The following is a 17,307-nucleotide window of genomic DNA, read 5'->3' on the forward strand; positions in this document are numbered from 1 at the left end:
GCTCTGAGCCTCTCTTTTGTATTTGTTTCATTTTTGATATGTTATTAGTTTTTGTGTCAGTTCCTATCTGTCTTTAGTTTGGGTTGTTATTGTTTATTGTTCCTTGGTTTTCTATGTTTTGGGGTTTTGGTATTTATCATTATGAATTTAGGTCTGTTAAGTTTGTGTTGCCATACTTAGTTTTAGTGTTCCTGTTTTATTTTGACAGTGTCTTGTGTTCCTTGTTCATTATAGTTAGCTTTCCTTTCTTGGTCCTGTCATTAGGGCTATGTCTGTCAGCTGTTCCCTCACGTGTCTCCACTTCCACTGATCACCTCATGTGGGTATTTAAGCCTTCTGTTTTCTGCTTGTCATTGTCGGTTCGTCTGTTTATTTGACCTCAGTCACAGTCATGGTTTTTGTCAGTTATTCTACGGTAGTTTAAGTCATAGTCTTTGCCTGTTATTTTCCACCACAGTTATAGTTTTTTGGTCTCAGTCCCTCTTAGTGTTTTAGTTTCTTAGTGTTTTTGTCAGTTTGCTTTGGTTTCCTGTGCCGTCATTAATAAAGGATCACTTTTTTGTTACAACTTACAACTCCTCGTCCATCATCTGCTTTTGGGTCCTGCTTCCTCACACATCGGCGCACCCCGCCGTGACAGGTAAGCAGCTAGTGAGGAACGGCAGCACGGAGGCCCTCCAAGCGCTAGCCGGGTCCCGTCAAAGGCTGAGCTGCGCTTCCTCAGTGAGTCTGCTGGATCCATACTGGTCGTGTCGTTCTGTCATGAATCGCTGTGTGGCAGGCAAGCAGGAGTGGTGGACCCAAAATGCAGAACTCAGACACGGAAGTGAAACTTAAAGCGCAGCTTTATTGCTGGGAGAAACCTCCTACAAACTAAACTCACCAAAAGAAAACCAAAAGTCAGAACAGAGGAACCAAGGACTGAAACACTGGAAAGAAACACTAAACTGGAGCAGGAGACCAAACACTAGGAACATAGAAGCAGAACACACAGCTAGTTGAGGGTACGACGCGACACTGACACAGAGAAACACAGGGCTTAAATACACAGATGGCAGTAATCAAGGGATTAGAGACAGGAGGGGAACACACCTGGGAGAAATCACAGCTGACGAGACAGGGGAAACGTAAACTGAGCACACTCACATACAACACAGACCTTCACAATAAAACAGGAAACTCAGACACATGGAACCAGACAAGACATTGAATTAAACAGACAGATTCACAAACAGATGGGGTGACACCATAGACAGACAGAGAAACAGACTCCAAGGCAGACCAAATATAACACATAGAACTCAAACAATAATAATCATCATCATAAACTAGAAAATGATAACTAAAAGCGCTGGGTCACCGACCCAGGACCATGACACTTTCCTTCTGACAATGCTGTCTGTGTTGAGCGCTCAGTGGATCTACGCTTGACAGTGCAGCCTAGGCGGAGTAGTCGAAAGCAGATTCACTGAGCGCAGGACAAGCTAGCGAGACAGAAGTTAAGCTCTCCTTGCAACATGGCAAATTGAACCTCCCCCACCCTCATTCAGATCTGGCGTTTGGAACTATTTTGGTCTTCATGTGACATATGACCCTGAAGGTAAGCGCGTCATGGACTAAAGTAAAACAGTATGTCGGATGTGCCACGCAATGCTCAATTACATTGGTGGGAACTAGTGTGTTAGCGCAGTTAGCTCGTTAACATGTTGGCGGTCCAGCCCCACGCACGGGGCGATCCGCGGTAGCTTGTTAACGGAGATTTGCCGTGTTGTGGCTTTAACGTCATTTCAACGAGATTAACGCTGACAGCAGTAGTGGGAACACAACGAATATGACTGCACATTTACTCTGACAGCATCCTAGTGCAAAGACAAGTGGAAGCAGACAAAAACAACAAGCACGCATGCTGCAAACTTTACCCAAGTCATTTAAACGGCCGTTAGCACATGATTCTCCTTATGGGGACCTGATATGTTTAATATGCTGCTGAGAATATAGCCCAGAAGAAGCGGATAGTATAGCTTTTATTTTGGAAAGAGCCATTTCTCTGTAATAAACTCTCTTTTCCAAAGATGAGTGATTTCTCGATCAGATATATTTATTTGTTTTTTATTATTTTGTTGTTTCAGCAACATTAAATTTAAAAACTGTACTTTTGAGTTAAAATATATATTTATAATTTTAATAAATGACAAATTAAAAAAGCATGAACTTTTTTTTGTATCGAAAAAATATCGAACTGTGACACCAAAGTATCGAATCGAACCGAACCGTGAATTTTGTGTATTGTTGCACCCCTAATATATATATATATTAAATGTTTCCATTTTAATCTGATTGTGTGACATGTTTGTGTAGACTGCTGAAGGTGAAGTTGCTTTAGATACTGTTAAAGTCTTAAGTGGTTACGTTATAAGTTTACTTCACATGTTCTTTTGAAGAGCACCTTTGAACTGGATAGTATGTCATTAATAACAACAGCTCAGTGGCAAACAAGACTGGAAAATGCAATTCTAAATGCTGCTGCCTGGAAGTTGTAATTAATGTAAAACATTGTACAGTATTGTATCTCTCCATCACCATAAATATTATCTCAGATCTTCCCCATTCCCCAGTATAAACAAAACATACGGACGGAAGAAGTAACCATGAGGGAGGTGAAACGTAGGTCTGCCCAATCAGAAGCTACGCTACAGGAGGCATTCAATGACGTAGACTGGGACATGTTCAGAGCATGCGCAGTCGACATCAACGAGTTTATGGAAGTCGCAGTATGCTTCATCAATATGCTAGCGGAGGAGATTATCCCCACTGCGAGAGTCACCACATTCCCGAACCAGAAACCATGGGTGGACAGATCGATCCGCGCTGCAGTGAATGCCAGGACCGCCACCTGCAACGTGTGTTTCGCCACTGGCGATATGAGCGCCTACAAAGCAGCCTCATACGGCGTACAGCGCGCAGTGAGAGATGCCAAACACCGGTACCGGGAGCACGTGGAGTCTCGCTTCCACCAGGGTGGCACACGGAGTATGTGGCACGGACTACGCACCATTACCGACTACAAAGCCAGGGACACTGTGCCGATCAACGCCGACTCTGCATTCACCAACGAGCTGAACCAGTTCTATGCCCGTTTCGAGGTTAGCCATGCGGCTAATGCTAACTACCGCCTGACTACCGAGGACACTGACGTCACCAGTGAGAGACCGGTGATCAACATCGCGGAGCACGACGTCTGAGCGACACTGAGGAGAGTGAACACAAGGAAAGCAGCGGGGCCAGACGGCATCACCGGCCGTCTGCTGTGCTGCTGTGCTGACCAGCTAGCAGGTGTGTTCACTTCCATCTTCAACGAGTCCCTGGCGAAGTCTGTGGTCCCCACATGCTTCAAAAGATCCACCGTCATCCCTGTGCCCAAGAACAGCAAACACCCATCCATGAACGATTACCGGCCAGTTGCACTGACCTCGGTAGTAATGAAGGTGTTCGAGAGGCTGCTGAAGAACATCATCTCCTCCGCCATCCCAGACACCACAGATCCGCTCCAGTTTGCCTACCGAGCCAACAGATCCACAGAGGATGCCATCGCCCACTTCCTGCACACCACCCTCAGCCACGTGGACAAGAAACAGGGTAACTATGTGAGAATGCTGTGTGTTGATTACAGTTCAGCATTTAACACTATAGTGCCCAGTAGACTGTTCACAAAGCCGAGGGATCAACAGCCATCTGTGTGCATGGGTGTTGGACTTCCTCACTGGCAGAACTCAGGTGGTGAGGGTGGGTAGATGCGTCTCTAACAGCAACACCATCAACACAGGAGCACCACAGGATTTGTCCTCTCGCCCTCTACTGCCTCTACACTTTAGATTGTGTGGCCACCCACAGCTCCAACACCATTGTGAAGTTTGCTGACAACACAGGGGTGTTGGGCACCATCTCCAACAACGATGAGGCGGCCTACATGGATTAAGTGAAGAATCTGGCATCATGGTGCCAGGACAACCACCTCCAGCTGAACGTTGACAAGACCAAGGAGCTGGTGGTGGACTTCAGAAGGGGTCAGCACAGAGACTACAAGCCCATTATCATCAATGGAGCTCCAGTGGAGAGGGTGCAGTCCTTCAAGTATCTTGGTGTCCACATCTCCTCAGACCTGACATGGGCTGCCCACATTCAGGTCCAGACCAAAAAGGCTAGGCAGCGCCTGTATCACCCACGACAACTGAGGAAGTTCCGGGTCTCTCCAGAGATGCTCAGGATTTTCTATACAGGTGCTGTGGAGAGCATCCTCACACAGAACATCACATCCTGGAATGGAAACAGCTGTGTTAAGGACCAAAGAGCTCTCTAGAGAGTGATCTGTACAGCAGAACGCTGCTGCAGGATTGCTCTCCCCCCTCTTCAGGACACCTACACCAGGAGATGCCGGACTAGAGCAGCGCAGATACTGAAGGACCCGTCCCATCCTGGCAACAAACTGTTCTAACTTCTGCAATCCGGCAGAAGGTTCCGCATCATCCGGGCAAGGACAGAGAGACTCAAGAGGAGCTTCTATCCCCAAGCCATCTGGGCCCTGTTAAAAGGGAGTTTTTCCTTCCCACTGTCGCCAAAGTGCTTGCTCATAGTGGGTCATATGATTGTTGGGTTTTTCTCTCTTGTACGATCTACTGTACAATATAAAGCACCTTGAGGCGGCTGTTGTTGTGATTTAGCACTATATAAATAAAATTGAATTGAAATTCCTTTAATTTTAAATGTTCATACTGTCTATTTTGTAAAATAGTCAGATTGTCTATTCTTATTTAATTCGCTTAATGTACAGAATTCACCTGCTTGCTGCTTACATGCTACTACTGCACATCCACCTAATGTATATATTATGTTATGTTCTTCCTTCCCCCCCCCCCCTCTTTTTTTGCAAGTCGAGGAGCATGTCAGGTTACATTTCACTGTGTGTTATACCTGTATAACTATGCATGTGACGAATAAAGAACCTTGAACCTTTAACCTTGATTTCCTTGAAACACAGTGATATATTCCGAGGCTGTATCACCCAACCCTGCGCAGAAATAGCTGTGACAAACTGGCGACGAGTGACAGGAGAGCTGGTTCATAAATACACACAGGTCTGCTGAATAATGAAGGACAGGTGTATCGGTCCAATAAAGACAGTTCACAGAACAATTAGTTCACAGAACTCAAAAAAACTATTTAAATTCATTGCCTCGAAAAAATTGAGTAAAGTTTTACTTAAGATGATTAAGCTAGGGCAACTTACCCATTTTGAGTACACTGTACAGCCTCATTAGTTCACAGAACTCAAAAAAATGAGTAAAGTTTACATAAGATGACTAAGTTAAGGCAACTTATTCATTTTGAGTATAGAGTAAAAGCCTATGTAGCTTCCAGAATTAAAAAAAAAAAAATGCAAACTCGTTGCCTCAAAAAAACTAAGTAAAGCTTACTTAAGATGACTGTTAGGACAACTTCTTCATTGCAAGTCTGCAGTATTGAGAATAACTTGATATTTCTGACTGTACAATACTAATTGTTTACCTACTGACAAACATTTCAAGTTCAACTAAATGAAAAAAAAATTGTGGTAACCTGAATATGACTAAAAATAATTAACAACACTTTTTGTAATGATGTTAAAATCAGCCCAACTTTTATTTTCAAACACAACAAAGTATAACAGCCAACATACTGGACACTGTTCTGCTGAACAACAAACAATTATATTGCCATCACTGTTATAATCTTACTGTCACGATCCTAGGTCTTTTGACCCAGCGTTTTGAGTTTTAGTTTATGTTTAAACCCTTCAGGTTTTCTAAGTTCATTTTTATCATGCGAGGAGGTCTTGTGTTCCTGTGTTCATCATGGTTAGTTTTACTCTTCCACTGTGACGTCGTTATGTTCATGTGTGTCAGCTGTTCCCCCATAAAGCATATAGTTAGGGCTGGACCAGGTGACCCTGAATCCTCCCTTAGTTATGCTGCAATAGACGTAGGCTGCCAGGGATTCCCATGATGCATTGAGTTTTTCCTTTCCAGTCACCTTCCTCACTCACTATGTGTTAATAGTCCTCTCTGCATTGAATCATATCTGTTATTAACCTCTGTCTCTCTTCCACAGCATGTCTTTTATCCTGTCTTCCTTCTCTCACCCCAACCAGTCGCAGCAGATGGCCCCGCCCCTCCCTGAGCCTGGTTCTGCCGGAGGATTCTTCCTGTTAAAAGGGAGTTTTTCCTTCCCACTGTCGCCAAAGTGCTTGCTCATAGGTTGTGTTGAATAGGATATTATGGTCGTCAGTATCGAATGCTGCACTCAGGTCTAGCAGGACAAGCACAGAGATGAGTCCACTGTCAGAGTTTTTCCTTCCCACTGTCGCCAAAGTGCTTGCTCATAGGGGGTCATATGATAGTTGGGTTTTTCTCTGTATCTATGAAGCGCCTTGAAGCAACTTTTGTTGTGATTTGGCGCTATATAAATAAAATTGAATTGAATTGAATGTCTTTCTGTCCAACAACAGGAGTGCTGGTCCCGAGCCTCAAAGACAGTAAGAAGCAAGCAGAGGGAGAAAAAACTGAACATTTTTTAGAAGCTGATTTGATCCTTAATGGCTGTGCAATCATTGTAACATACAACACAGAAGGTCAATGTAGACCCCATACAACCAAATTAGACTAACACATATAGTATTAAAAACACCATCTACTACTGTGTCTGAATGTGTAGTATTGGCACTGTCAGTTTAGGCCTAAAGAGACATGTGTTTAAAAAAAGACCACCTAATTTAAATATAATCATTACATGCTTGTTGAAAGTTAACTTCCAATATATAAAGTTTCTAATAAGCAAAATGACCAGATCTAACATATGGTTTCTTATGATTCAACTGTGTAATTTAACTTAATTCTTTAGAAACACAACCTATATTACTTTATTCTCAAGTATAAAGCCAACCTAGACTTTAACCATTTAACAGGCCACTAATCTGGATTATAGCTTTCACAACAAAACTTGTTTTTAAACACATTTTTAACAAAATAAATACTATTATTATTATTATTATTATTATTATTGTTGTTATTTAAAATGTAATAAAACAGAAAAGTCGGTTAAATATAAAAGCAGTTTCCTTATGCTGTTAAACAAAGGCTAGATTTGACATTAATAGATGCCACAGATGTTCAAAAGCTGACACAAAGCATGAAAAAAATAGACTTCTCCGAAAACATTGGAGCATTTTTGCAAATATGTGATGTCTTGATAAATCGAGCAGATATTTGAACTTTACACAGCTACATTCTCGCCTGAAAATATCTTAAAAGTTTATTTTGTGACCCAGAAAAAGTAATACGTTTTTTAGCTGCTCTCCTCCACCATTGCCACGCTTACAAGTACGCACAGGCTCCGACAACCGGCCGATAAATGCAATCCTCCTTTTCCCCAGACTACCCTTTCTGGGTCACAAAATAACCTTTTAAGATATTTTCAGGCAAGAATGTAGGTGTGTAATGCTCAAATAAATACTTAATTTATCAAAATATCACATATTTGCAAAAGTGCTTCCACGTTTTCGGAGAGCTCTGTTATCCACCAGGGTGATAGCTGACCGGGAGCTCAAGGCTCGATAGAGCCGGCGAGCACAGCTGACTCCTGGCGTATTGTTTTCAACCCCCTTGCGGTCTTTTGCTACTCAGGTTAAACATGATATTTATAGTTAGTTAGTTATGGCTATGGATTGAAAATACACCCCGCCCCTAACGGCTGCACCTCCCGAAGAATTTTGTCTGGGCTCTCATCTCACTTTTTTATTTGAAACAATCAACAGAACATTTCCCAGACATATTTTCATTTAAGGTTTTTAAGGCTGTGGTGTTAATTTTTAGGTAACATGAGCCCAGCGGCAGCAGCAACGCTAGGCTAACACTAACTAGCTAGCAAGAATATAAACCAGGTGCTAAAGTAAGAGAAGCCACAGAAACAGACCGAGCAGAAAACACACAAACAACAACAACAAAAAGCCCCATAGGATCCAACAGAGTCCTGACAGACTGGGAAAACCATGGTAAAGGATGAGGATTCAAAAACACAAAGACAGAGAGGTTCAAAAAGTCTTTGGATACATCATTGACCTCAAAGACTGCTGTAGCAGTGGTTAGTCAGTGGTTAGACAGTGGTGTACTTAATGCAGTTTTTCATTCACCTCTGGACGATAAGCGTTTCTCAGATCCAGCTCTGTGAATAGCGCGGCTGCCTGCAGAAGCTAAAAAAGAAGAGTTAATGAGTCGAAGTATATACTTCTTTAAATACTTGGGTAGTTACATGTTTTGATTAAAGCATCCTATAATCAGTACAAGCATGCAGGGTTATATCTTTCTTCTCCATGGAGGGGAAGGTGGGCAGATTACGCCTACTGTTTTCAAAGCTTCCTATATGAAACCTCTATATGAAACCTCTATATAACCTCTGACGAAGAGGTTATATAGGTGGCTAGGAGGAAGCGGGACGCAGAGTAGAAGATCTTTGGGCAAGTCAAAAGGAAGCTGGAATAGCAGAGACGAGGCTTGAGTGTTGCTCAAGACGTCCCCCACGTCATGACAGATTCCTGCTACAGCGCACTGATCTGGGGGAGGAGGTGTAAATTTATCGGCACTCAAAGGAACAGCAGACTGTGAGCAAGTAGATAAAGAAAAATTACTCCAACTGATAACACAACCATCAGACAAATCAATAGCAGGACTGTGCATCAGTAACCAAGGATGACCTAAAACAACGGAACTGTGGAAAAGAATACAAACAGGAGAGACTCACAATAACTGCCAAACACTGTTAGTTGGAAAAGAAGCAGTCAACACCATGGCTGAGTGTTTCTGGCTTTGAACTGCTGTGTATCAATGAGAGTCTCAAAAACACAGATTCAGACAGCCAGACACAAGGCAACGCTAAGAAACCAATACTATCAGCTTATAGCATGACTTAATAAGTCATTATCAGCTGTTTAATATGTCCATGCAGCAGGAGAACTGACCCACCTTCACTACGGAGTCAGAGAGTTTTGGAAATGAGTGTAGGGGTGTGTCTACACTGTAAAAAAAACAAAACTGTAGATTTTACGGTAAAACGCTGGCAGCTGTGGTTGCCAGAAATCTACCGTAAAATTACGGGTGAAACATTTTCTTCTTTAACGGTAACAAGGTATTGTTATTGTTGATTTTACGGTTAAAAACAGTGCTAGGGTCAATATTTTACCGTAGAAGAAAATGTTTTAACTTGAAGAAAAAATGTTTTTCCCTAGAATTAACATGAAAATAACATATAAAATAAAGTTTGTGCCAGAAAACAACATTTTTTCCCTGTAAAATTAACTATCAAAAAATAAAAAAATACAATTTTATTCTGTAACCGTTTTTAGACTAGAGTGCTCTTAAGTGTTCTACTCTGTAAGCTTAATACACAAATCATGATTTTATTCAAATTACTAAATGTAACACAAAAATGTCCACCTTAAATTTCCAAAAAAAGTATTTTATTTAACATCTTTGATGTTTTGAACATCAAACATTTACATTTGTACTCAACAAATCACGAATAGTTACTAGTTATCTCCATGACAGTAACAGTGAGGAATCACAGAATTCTTACAAGTTCTGTTCAAACTGTGCAAAACCAGTGCTGTAAGTTGAGCACACATTATACTTCACATTACCTTTAGCAGACAATTCAGACACCTTTAAGTGTTTTGGTGCTGTTCTCACTACATAAATGTCAGTACACGTAGAATCTTGACTTTTCAAATTACCCAAATACAAATATAGAGAATTAAACATTTTTTCTATAATTGAAAGAAAATCTGAATTGAAGAAATTACAGGAACAAGTTTACACCCACATATTTTGCACACAGAACTGAGCAGTAAACCTGAAAATGTACATCTTAAAACTGCATCAGGTACAAACAAAAACTTTACACTTGTTTTGAGAACTTCAACTGCAATTTTTTGGGTAACTACAAAACGCCAGCAATGTACATGCAGCATACTTTTACACTATTGGAATACAAATATCTTTAAAACTGGGAAAATTAAAATCCAAGAAACAAAATCGCAGGTTTACCACATTTTTACCAGATAAATTTTTCAGATATAAAACAGTGAATCAAAAGTAGACCATGTACTTTTACAAATTGTGTCTAGTAAAACTTCACATTGTTAAACTTCCCACTCACAATCAGAAATGTAACAATTGTTTCAAAAACAGAACATCTGTAGAGTATGTAACATAGTATACCTTTATCACTTTGTCTCAAACAAGAGGGGTAGGACTAGATCCACTCATGGTCAGCAATGTCTGAGATGAGAGTGAGGACTCTGGGATTGACTGAGAACACTTTTTTCTTCTTGGATTCAACCTTGGTGCCTCTCTCAGGATTTATGGAAAAGAGACACCTTCATGAAAAAAGGGCGAGAGAGATTGAGGAAATTAACAACCTGAGGTGGGATATCAAATGGCCAAGTTTGAAAAGCACAAAAATAAATCCATAATAAAATAAATTTTACCGTTGAAGGAATTCCAGTGTTGATCGTAGTTCTACAGGGTAGTGTATGTTAAAGCAGTAGTAACTGCCAAACATTAGGCAGATAGCAGAGGTGAAGGTTCAGAGCGTTCTCACTCCCGAGGCGTAACATGTCGACGTTTTGTCTCGTCCCGCGGCGTTCCTGAGGAACGCGAAAGGAGACCTTCGGCGTTCTTAGGGTACGCGGCGGGTTATGGCTGGAATCCAGTGCAATGACGCTCCCGCGGTAATAGACGTTCCAGCCCTGTATTCCAGCCCTAAACCTAACCTTATCCCTAGCCCTGACCATAACCTTATTCCTGACCTTAACCAGGACTTTAATGTAGTAAGTAGTAGTAGTATTTATTTATTGTCATTGTCAAGAACAATGAAATTGCGTTTGGGGCTTCCATACAACCCCAAAAAAGAAGAAAATAATAAATACCCCTTAAAACCCAAGTGTACATATTTAACCCAGTGTGACTCCAATGCAATAAGACAATCCTTAGCAATAATGTTCGTAGAAATTCAGACAAAGACCTGAGAAACATGACAAAATACAACAATGCACCCATTCAATATTATTGTACTGTGAGATATGATATCAGATATGATAGTTATCTATTTAAGAAAGAGGGGGGGGGGGGGGGGGGCAGGAGGGGGAAGAGAATAAAGATATGATGCACCAATGCAGACCAGTTCATTGCTATTAAGAAGTTGGATATGGTTATTGTCCGTGAGAGGGGGGCAGAGAGTTCAGGAGCCTCACAGCCTGTGGATACAGGCTGTTGGCCAGTCTGGATGTTCTGGCCTGTATAGACCTGTACCTTCTCCCTGAGGGCAGCATATGGAAAAGGTGGCGCGCAGGGTGATGTTGGTCCCGCAGGATACTGTGCACCCTCCTCAGACAGCGAGTGGGGAAGATATTACTGATCTCTGGCAGACTTGTTCCAATAATTCTGCCAGCTTCTTTCACCACCCGCTGGAGTGCTTGCTGATCGGCCTTGGTGCAGCTGGGGAACCACACTAGAAATCCATACGTCAGAACGCTGCTGATGGCACAGTTGTAGAAGTTCAACATCAGAGATCTGGGAATGTGTGCGCTCCGCAGTCTCCTCAGGTAGTAGAGGCGCTGTTGGGCCTTCCGTGCAACTGAGGTGATATGGTTGCCCCAGGACAGGTCCTCGGTCACAGTTACCCCCAAGAATTTAAAACTGCTCACCCTCTCCACCGCCTCACTGCCAATGAAGAGAGGCAGATGGTTGTTATGACCCCTCTTCCGGAAATCTACAATGATCTCCTTGGTCTTTTTGGTGTTTAAGACCAAGTTATTGTCGTGGCACCATGACTCTAGTTGTTGCACCTCTGTCCTATAGTTTGTCTCATCATTGTTGGATATATGTTAAATGATGTTAAATAGCGTGTTTCTAAGCGATTTGAAGAAAAAGAGCGAACATGTGTAGATTCAGTCCAGAGGGTTCTCATATTTCCTCTGTTTTCCGAGGTCGTCATTTAGGAACGTGGTGGGTAGCCGAAAACGTAATATGGTGACGATTTGTCACCTAGCGTAAAATGTTAGGCTTTGGGAGTGAGAACGGGTTGGAAGGTTGTGATGCGGTTGTTGACAGTCTTCTTGTCAATGCTCAACATGAATGTTTCAGCAGCGAAGCAGGAGGAACCTGAGAATTAACACAACAACAACAACAAATTAAAAACTTTAATAACAAGAGCTTTAATGTCAGTCATATATACAAATGCAGAGATACTTGTTACATGGATCATAGGATGAGTTTTGTTACTAGTTGAACTTATATGGTTGTGTTATCCAGTGTATTAGTGAGGAAGCAACAGAACATGAAACTAAACAAGCCAAGAGTACAAAGAACGTGGCAGTTACAACAGAAAAAAAAAAAAAGTTGAATTTTGCTCTTTCAGCTTACCGCAAACAATGATGAAGGGTGTTAGTGGGATGTTGAGTAGAGAGAAGTACACAGCCAAAACCTTGTGCTTCTTTTTGGCAGAACCAAGTGGGTTCACTACTTCAAATGCATCCTGGTATAGAACCAGCTTGAGGCAATGTGGATTTTCCTGAAAAAATTTGTTTGACACAAACACGTTACCATCACAACAGTCCCTGAGAATATCTGGTCTTGAAACATTATTAGGATTCACTGATATGAGACCTTGCCAAAAACTTGATTCCAGCATACCCTTCAAAATATCTAGCGGAGGAACATAATAGGCAAATCTCTCCATCCTGTTCTCGTCCCTGCCCAAAAACACTTTTCTGGGTTCAACATACTTGAACACATCTTTAAAGCACTGAACTCTTGAATAAGCAGTTCTCATGGGCCCTGTGTGACAAGCTGAGAACAAGTCAGATTGTTTTACTGTGTCACAGATTTTTATGTCTTCATCTGAAACTGACATATCTTTTAGAAGTGACCTTAGTGTATTCAATGTATACATCTGTCCCAATTCATGTATATTTTGTATTTCTTCAGCAATGGTTTGAATGGTAGATGCTGGCAGAAGATGCTGTCCCTGTAGTTTAATGTAAAACATACATACATTTCTGAGATACAGGTCACTGAAATTAGACCCATCCATACCAGGGTCTTCTATATCTGATACACTGGCACCTTCCTGTATGGTGGCACTTGTAGATGGACTCTCTGAGTATCTTTGTTTAAACCACAAATCACATTTTCCTAACGTTTGTGTTTTCTAGACATATGGGAGGTAAATGTAGATTTTACAGAGAACTCACTTTGGCATCCTCTCACTGGACAAGTTACATGCCGTCCCTCTTCTATGTGTTCCTGTAAGTGAGCAATCAAAGCTTTAGTTCCCTCACACTGGCATTCACAAAACGTGAGACAGTGCAATTCAAATCCATTAAGGTAGCATTCTGAGAAACAGTTGCGGTACCAGTGTGGTGGCGGTATAAGTGAGACTTTAAAGCAGCATATCCAGAAAACACCTGCTTACAACTTACTTCAACACATTTAAAAATACACCGGGGTTCATTACGATGCAGTCTGCAATGCAAAACATAAGCTTTCACGGACTGAACCGATTCTCCACATATGCTGCAAAAATACATAATCAATATGACACAGCTGCGAGGCTAGCTAACTTAAAGCTTCAGCCGGATGTCAAACAAGGCGGGAAAATCCAGGCCGCATTTAGACAAAGCATTCAAATGTAGCTATACTAATTAGACGGTTTCCATTAATATATCCGTCTCAAAACGCGCACTGCTGGTTTTGCAAGGCTCTTTTCAGCCTGATGTAGCTAATGCTAGAAACGAGCTAAAGCTAACGTAAATTTATCATTTGCGCCTTCACTGCCTGTAACACAATGCTGTCGATAAATAAACCAAGTTGGATTATTTTCTTACCGTAGTGACTGAAGACGAGCTGTGGCAGACGTTAAATTTTAAAAAATGAGAAACAAGTCCACGAAAATGAAGATAGCGTGCTGCCGTAGTCCAAAGCAAAACTTGTGTGGAGCTGTACAGACGTTATCTGCGGTGGAGCCTGATGCAGTGCGCTGATTGGCCCGTTTGAAATCAGGCGCCTTGATGTGAAACGGTGCTCTAAACGTCAGGGGAAAACGCCTAGTTTTGGGAGGAGGTGCTTTTAAAATCTTTTTTCTTCATATGATAATTAACTATGAATAAATAGAACAGACAACAGATTATTGTTTTAACACTTTTGGGATTATATGAATTCACTCAATAATATAGTATGTCTATCATTAGCTGTAGGTCTCTCAAGTTGTTGTTAGCTTTTACATTTTAAACTCATGGTTTATTGAGTTCAACAGAATGTAGATTTAACAGCTACATCCCATATTCTTTACAAAAACTACATCCAAAAATTGCCCTAATACATTTCTAGCATAAAGATCTTGGGACATATGTACCTGTTATATGAATATGCTGTATTAAATGTGCTATGAATCAAGAATGGATTTAATGTAAAGTGCTTTGGGCTTCGTGAAAACCGCTATCTAATCCATTATTATTATTATGTGAAATTAATGCAAAAATCACAAAGTCATATTACAGCATGTATCCATTACCAGCACAACCATGCTTACATTCAGCAATTAAAACCTGTATTTTTTTCAATAAATAAATGTAAAAAAAATTGTGTTTGCCTGTTCTAAACTTTATTGGAATCTTCCGTTAAAAAAACTATGCAAGAGTGATTTACAGTAGGTTTATGTATTTTTTTCAGAGAAAAAATGTACATATTACAGTTTTTCTACATTTCTTTATTTACGGCAATTTCACATCAAATCAACAGTTTTAAACTGTTTTATAGTTAACAGGTTTTTCCTGTCGTGTTTTTACTGTCTTTCACTGTTAAATATACGGATCTTTTTAAGATAAGATAAGATAAGATAGAACTTTATTAATCCCTCGGGTGGGTTCCTCTGGGAAATTCGACTTCCAAAAAGCACAGCAACGACCGAAGTTACAGTTACAGAATTGTTATATACACACACACACACACACACACACACACACACACACACACACACACACACACATATATAAATACAGAGACAAATATAAATAAAATATACAAAGGGGATAAATAGAATAAATAGGAATAAAAAATAAAAATACAAGTGAATTGCACATTTCAAGTATTGAGTCTATTGCACTGTTGACTATTTACAAAAAGTATTGCACAAGGTATTGTACAGTGAGGTGAAGAGGCACTACAGCTTAGTTGTTCCCCCCTCCTTTGTCCTCCTGTTTCCCCTCCCTCTCCCCTCCAGAGAGGAGTTAAACAGTTTGATGGCGTGTGGGACAAAGGAGTTTTTAAGTCTGTTAGTTCTTGTCTTGTCTTATCTTGTCTTTTTTACAGTGTACTAAAGATAACAAAGGTGTTGAGCTATAGCTGTCATGGTGAAATGGAAGTAAAGGACTCAGGTGCGAGACTTCTTGCAGAGTGACAGTGAATTTATTCACAGTGAAAAGGTGAGTCAATAGTTCGAGTCTGTAATCCAGAAAGAGCAGTGCAGTAATTATCCAAAACCGCTCCTATGACTTCTCCCCTCAGTGACAGTGCTGTAATAATCCAAAACCGCTCCTTGTGCCGGCTCCTCCTCCGATCTCTGAATCCTGGGGGCAGATGAGAAAAACACACGCACGGTAACTCAACCGTTCTCTCTTTCACAAGCTGAGTATACTAGCCACGATTACGCTACCCGGTTTAGTTCAACGTTCCAGCGTTGGTTGTGACTCGACTGCACCGTTAAATAGGGCTGCTTCAGATCAGTTGTAGCCGGCGAAATAATTACGTACAGGTGTGACGCTTCCAGCTCCGGACCCTCCCCTCCGGTCAGCTGCCGTGCCGTGCCACGGCTTCCAGAGGTACATGTCTCCGCAGCAAAACACATGCACAAGATGGAGAGGAGAACACGACGCAGTACACACAAACACCCCCAAAAAATGGCAAGGTAATCGGTGAGGACCACCTAGCCGTGACAGTACCCCCCCACTAACGGGAGCCTCCCGGCGACCGACCAAACTTGTCAGGGTGCCGGCGGCGGAACTCTCTCACCATGGCGTCATCGAGAATCGCAGACCGCGGCACCCAGGAACGTTCTTCCGGACCATACCCGGCCCAATCCGCCAAGAACTGAAAGCCCCTACCGCGGCGCCGGGCATCCATAATGCGGGTGATGGAATACGCCGGGGCGCCGTCGATAACCCGGGCGGGCGGCGGGGGCCCGGAGGGCGGGCACAAAGGGCTGGTCCGGACCGGTCTCACCTGGGAAACATGAAACACATTATGAATCCTCATGGCACGAGGAAGGGCCAAGCGAACAGTCACTGGGTTCAGAACAGCCTGGATCGAAAAGGGCCCAATGAAACGCGGGGCCAACTTCCTGGATTCAGTCCGCAAAGGAACATACCTGGAAGAGAGCCACACCTGCTGCCCAACACAATAGGCAGGGGCAGGGGTGCGGCGACGATCAGCCAGCCTCTTATTCTGTTCCGCCGTCCTCAACAGAGCCGCCCGGGTGGCGCGCCACGCTTGCCTGCAGCGTCTCATATGATGCTGAACGGAGGGGACGGCCAGCTCGCCTTCAGTGATGGTGAGTAGAGGCGGCTGGTACCCCAGTGACGCCTCAAACGGAGACACCCCAGTGGCCGCTGACGTGCTGGAATTGTGAGCGTACTCGACCCAAGCTAATTGGCCACTCCAGGTGGATTGATTCGAGGAAACCACACAGCACAACATAGACTCCAACTCCTGATTCGCCCGCTCCGCCTGACCATTCGTCTGAGGATGAAAACCTGAAGACAAACTCACTCCGGCCCCCAGTTCCGAACAAAACGCCCTCCACACCCGAGAAGTAAACTGGGGACCCCGATCAGAAACAATGTCCCGTGGCAGTCCATGTAATCGAAAAACATGATCAGTGAGGAGCCGAGCAGTCTCCAAGGCCGTCGGGAGCTTAGGCAATGCCACAAAGTGCGCAGCCTTGGAAAAACGGTCTATTACAGTGAGTATGGTCGTGTTACCTGACGACGGCGGTAGACCGGTGACAAAATCCAAAGCGATGTGCGACCAGGGGCGCTTGGGGACGGGCAGAGGGTGCAAGAGACCGGCCTGGGGAGCACTGGGGGTCTTATTCCGAGCACAGGTGGGACGGCCGCCACATAGTCCCGAACATCCCTGAGGAGAGAGGGCCACCAAAACAAACGTC

The 17,307-nt window shown here is 42.6% G+C and overlaps 1 long non-coding RNA gene across 1 annotated transcript; it reads right to left on the bottom strand.

The window, feature by feature from the left end:
• Positions 1 to 12,186: 12,186 nt before the first annotated feature.
• Positions 12,187 to 14,088, bottom strand: LOC146676697 (uncharacterized). Its single transcript, XR_014907212.1, has 4 exons — positions 13,973 to 14,088; positions 13,340 to 13,391; positions 12,510 to 12,657; positions 12,187 to 12,248 (listed from the first exon to the last, which is right to left on the bottom strand). It is a non-coding gene; the product is annotated as an uncharacterized LOC146676697 (long non-coding RNA).
• Positions 14,089 to 17,307: the final 3,219 nt, after the last annotated feature.

This window comes from Rhamphochromis longiceps, linkage group LG2, assembly GCF_057381845.1.
Source record: "Rhamphochromis longiceps isolate RC_006_pf linkage group LG2, R_longiceps_female_GT1.1, whole genome shotgun sequence".
Taxonomy (NCBI): Eukaryota; Metazoa; Chordata; class Actinopteri; order Cichliformes; family Cichlidae; genus Rhamphochromis; species Rhamphochromis longiceps.